This window comes from Colobus angolensis, unplaced genomic scaffold, assembly GCF_000951035.1.
Source record: "Colobus angolensis palliatus isolate OR3802 unplaced genomic scaffold, Cang.pa_1.0 Scaffold267, whole genome shotgun sequence".
Taxonomy (NCBI): Eukaryota; Metazoa; Chordata; class Mammalia; order Primates; family Cercopithecidae; genus Colobus; species Colobus angolensis.
The window spans coordinates 1,253,795-1,259,477 of NW_012115899.1; positions in this window are offsets into that span (position 1 = coordinate 1,253,795).

Below are 5,683 nucleotides of genomic sequence, written 5' to 3' on the forward strand. Positions count from 1 at the left end.
CCAGCAGTGGTTCTATTTTTACTTTTTAAAGAACCTCCATACCATCTTCCATAATTACCATACTAATTTACATTCCCACCAACAATGCTTAAAAGTTACCTTTTCTCCACATCCTCCAATACTCATCATTCATCTTTATGGTGAACGCTATTCTAACAAGCATGAGATGATATCTCATGGTGATTTTGATGTACATTTTTCTAATGATTAGTGATGCAGAGCATATTTTCATGTACCTATTGGCCATTTGTATGTCATCTAAAGAAACACTGGTTCATAGATCTATAAAGAACGCCACTGGTATTTTGATATGTATTTTTTTGCATTTATAGATTGCTTTGAGTAACATGGACATTTTCGTAATGGTAATTCTTTCAGTCCATGAACAGGGAATATTTTCGCATTTACTATTCTCTTTTCAATTTTTTCTTCCATGTTTTATAGCTTTTATTTTAGAGATCTTTCATCTTTTTGGTTAAGTATACCAAACTTCTGGTTTTGGTAGCTGTTGTGAATGGTGTGGTTTCTCCATTTTTTTTCAGATACTTCACTGTTCATGTATAGATGAGATGTTTCTGTTTTTATGCCAGCAGCATAGTATTTTGATTAAAGTTGTTTTATAACATGTTAATATGTTTTGAAATCAGAGCGTGATGCCTTCAGCTCTATTCTTTTTGCTGAAGTTTACTTTTGGCTATTGGGGTCTTTTGTGGTTTTACACGAATTTGTTTTTGTTTATTAAAAGTTTTATTTTAAAATTTTTTCAATATGGGGGGGTACATGTGCAGGTTTGTTTAATGTGTATATTGCACCCAGCCAGAGAGCATAGTACCAAGTAGGTAGTTTTTCAACCCATGCCTCCCTCCCCTCCTCCCCGCCATTGGTCTGCAGTTTCTTTTGTTCTCGGGTTTATGTCCACATGTGTTCAGTGTTTAGTTCCCACCTATAAGTGAAAACGTGTATTTGGTTTTCTGTTTCAGAGTTAGTTTGCTTAGGATTATGGCCCCCAGCTCCATCCATGTTGTTGGAAAGGACATGACTTCATTCTTTTTTATGACTGCATAATATTCCATGGCGTATATAGGCATTTTCTTTATCCAGTCAACCACTGATGGGCACCAAAGTTGAATCCATGTCTTGGCTATTGTCAATAGCATTGTGATGGACATATGCATACATACGTCATTATGGTAGAATGATTTATATACCCAGTAATGGAAATATTGGGTCGAATGGTAGTTCTGTTTTAAGTTCTTTGAGAAATCTCCAAACTGCTCTTCACAGTTGCTGAACTAGTTTACATTCATGCCATCAGCATATAAGCCTTCCCTCCCTTTTCTCCACATTCTTGCCAGCGTCTGCTTTTTTTTTTTGGACTTTTTGTTAATAGCCATGTTGACTGGTGTGAGATGGTATCTCATTGTGGTTTGGATTTGCATTTCTCTGATAATTAGTGATGCTGAGCAATGTTTTCGTATGTTTATTGTCCAATCATGTCCCTTCCCTTGAGACATGTCTTTTCCTTTGCCCATTTTTTAAATGGAGTTATTTTTTTGCTTGTTGATTTAAGTTCCTTACAAATACTGGATATTAGACATTTGTCAGATGCACAGTTTGCAGGTATATTCTCCCGTTCTGCAGGTCATCTGTTTACTCTCTTGATAGTTTCTTTTGCTGTGCAGATGCTCTTTAGTTAATCAGGTCCCACTTTTCAATAGTTTGACTTATTTTTTCCTATTTGGAGGCCTTTTATTTCTCTTGCCTGATCGCTCTGGCTAGGCCTTCCAGTACTATGTTGAATAGGAGTGGTGAGAGTGGGCCTCCTTGTTTTGTTCCAGTTCTCAAGGGGAATGGCTCCAGCTTTGGCCCATTCAGTATGATGTTGGCTGTGGGTTTGTCATAGATGTTTCTTACTGTTTTGAGGTATGTTCCTTGGATGCCTACTCTGTCGAGGAGTTTTATCATGAAGGGATGCTGGACTTTACCAAAACCTTTTTCTGTTTCTGTTGAGATGATCATATGGTTTTTGCTTTTAATTCTGTTTATGTGATAAATCACATTGATCGATTTGTGTATGTTGAACCAGGCTTGAATCCCAGGAATTAAGGTTGGGCAAGTCCAGATGGTCATTTTACAGGTACTTGCTGACATGCAGTTGCCTCTCAACCTGGGGAAGACTAATGAAAGCAACTGGCTTGTGTGGGGAAGGTGGCTCAGGATTTGAGCCCAAAAGGCGAATGGACAGTGTTTCCTACAGCACAATGTTGATGACTAGTTTCTTCTGGTGTGGCACCTCTTTTGGCCAGAATACAGAGCAATTTCCAAGATCTGTGTGCTGGCTACTGTAAGTCCTGCTTCATTCTTTGTTTCTAACTGACCCCAGGTGGTCTAACTCTGCTGATACTCTCTCTGTTTCCCCTAGGATGTGACAAGCATGAGCTTGTCTCCTCCTACAAAGGATCCCAGAGTGATGGGGAAACTGAGTATTGGCCTCCAATTCACTTTTCTTATTGTAGAAACTGTGGGTCTAGGGACATTCTCTGTGTGTGGTGCGGCACTGACTGTGGGGAGGGTGAAATGGTCAGAGAACAATTTCTGTTACTCTTTGGTCATGGCTTTTCTCAATTGTGTGGCCCAGGGTGGTGTCTCAGCCTCAATCCCAATTCCTGGAATATTCAAGATGTTTTTCTAAAAATTTTAAGTTCCAGGATACATGTGCAGGATGTGCAGGTTTGTTACATAGATAAATGTGTGCCATGTGTTTTGCTGCACCTGTCAACCCATCACGGAGGTACTAAGCCCTGCATGCATTAGCTTTTTCTCCCGATTCTCTCTCTCCACTGCCCCCAGCCCCACAACAGGCCCCAGTGTGTGTTGTTCCCCTCCCTGTGTGCTTGTGTTAGGACGGTATTCCCGATTGTGGGGGCTTCTAGTTGGATTTCTGTGTGGGGGAGTGAAATGGGGAACTCCTATTCTGCCGTCCTGCTTATGTCACTCTCTTGCTGACTGTTGTTTAAATAAAGACTCTATGATTCAGATATTCTGTGTGTTTGGAGGGGAAGGAAGTATTGTTATGGACTGAATGTTGTGTCCCTGCCCAATACAAATGTTGAAGCTCTAATCCCCCATGTGATGGTACCTTTGGGAGGTTATTGGGTTTAGAGGAGCTCATGATGGTGAGCCCCATAGTGGGATTAGTGCTCTTACAAGAAGAGGAGGAGACCAGTGCTTTTCCTTTCTCTCCTTGCATACACAAAGAAGAGGTCATGTGAGCACACAGCCAGATGGTGGCTGCCTACAGGCTAGGAAGGAGTCTTAGCAGAACCCAACCATGCTGGCATCCTGATAGTGACTCCTAGCTTCCACAACTGTGAGAAAATAAATCTGTTGTTTGAGCCACCTAGTGTATGGTATTTTGTTATAGCAGCCCTAATTGACTAAGACAAATGTGTTTTCCACGTCTAATCATTCATCCAATTTCAAACCCAATGGCAAACCAAACGTTCAGATCCTTTAAAAACTAAAAAAGTAATTATGAATAATTTCAAGCATACAATAAGAAAATAATTTTAGAGAGATATATACCATCCACAAAATTAAAAATATTAATTTGTTACCTGATCATATCACTTCTTTCTCCAAAAAAGATTTAAAATATTATAGATAACACTAAAGCATTATCCCCATTCCTTTCCCTCATTTTATTCTCCTTTTCAAAGGAACTGGTTTCCTGAATTTGGGAACAATTTTCAAGTATGTTTGTACTTTAGGAGAATGGTTCTCAAACTTTTGGTTTCAGGATGCATTTAGCTGCTTAAAATTTTCAGGACCAAAAGAGCTATGAGCTGTGTTTATGTGGGTTATATTTATCAATATTCTCATATTAGACATTTAAAATATTTACTAATTCACTCATAAAACAGTAATACCATGACATGTTTTTATAGTAGGATTTTAAATAGAAATAACTATATTAAAAAATTATTGAAGAATAGCATGGTTTTACGTTTTTTCAAATCTTTTTAATGTCTGGCTTAATAGAAGAGATCTAGATTCTTGTATCAGCTTTTGCATTTATTTGTAGTGATATGTTATTTTGGTTGACATGTAGGAAGAAAATCCAGCCTTATACAGATATGTAATTGCAAAAGGGAGGATTATGTTAATGATTTTTTCAATTAATATTATTTGATGCTACATCAAAACGTGGTATGTAGTCATTTTTTTTTCTCATTTAATAGTTTTATTGATTTTTTTTTTTTACAAGGAGAAATTAACATGACTGGACCCTGAAAACTTATCTCTGCCTGTGAGCTAAGATGACTTGTTTTCTTCGTTTTAAGAACAATGTCAAAGCTGAGATTCTTGCTACTCTATAACGTCCCCTTCTCCCCACCTCACCCTTTCTCCCACATACGTTTCTTTACTGAAATGGGTTTTAACTGTCAAACACTAGTTCATATTTTCCTAATTATTTCTCACTGTAACAAGGAAAGGGACAGTGGCTGAGTTGAAATCCTAGCCCTGCCATTTAGTAGCCTTAGCCATGGGCAAATTACTTACTAAGCTAATATTAGTGCCTGTCTCATAGGGTTGTGACGAATACTGAATTAGTTAATACATGTAAAATCTTTGAAACAGGGCTCAGAAGAAGCACCAAAACTTAGTTAAATCCATTAGCACGAGCACAGTTTCATCCTTTCTGAGTGTCTAGCTAAGGCCTTGATGACTTGCACAAACTCAAACTGTACCAGAAGAAGATGATCCCACGAAGTGAGGCCTGAGCCAATGGCTCTGCGGCCTTTCCTGTGGCTGTGTACATGTAAGGGCTGCCAACAGCAATTGGAGGCAAGTCACAGAGCCATGAGGATTGGAATCGCAAAAATGTTTCAGGTTAGTAGCAATGCAGAATCTGAGAACACATCAATAGACATTTTATCCCCTATGTCATTAAAATCCATTGGCTTCTTTTGCGTTTTAAATTGATCTTTTATTTATGTGTAATTTTTCACATAATGCATTGGTCATTTGAAAAATACTGGCTCACTGAGTTATGCAGATCTTCCAAATGTTGACACATTTCATGTATATATGAAATATATATCCATCACCATAATGGATGAATTTCCCAAAGGGGTGATATTTGCTGGATAGACCAAATATTTATTACTGGCAACAAAATACTGTCAGTTTCTCTTATAGTGACAGACTCACTTCATTTATTTTGTGGCAACATCTGCCAAATACCAATTCTGAATAACTATAGTTTATCAGTCATTCTAACAGATAAAATGAATGTTCCCTGAAATGGCTGGTTGAGCCCAAATTCAATCATTCAAGTACTTTCTCATAAGACAACCATTGTAATTTGAGATGCAGAAGTGCTCTATGGTACTAGCCATTATATTATACAAAATATTAAAAAGATATACATGAAAAGATGTAATTTAATAAAATCTAGTGCTTTATCAAGGACAACATTTGTTTAGAATTTTCTTTGCATCTATTGACATGTTGATTTTTTCTTTTAATTTGTCAAATAGTAAACACTTATGGATTAAAAAGTATCAAATTATCTTTACATATCTTTGATATATCCTAATGGGTCCTTATGCAGTATTATTATTTTAAATTCTCTGTTGGATTCAATTTACTAGTATTTTCTTTGGGATACTTGTATTTA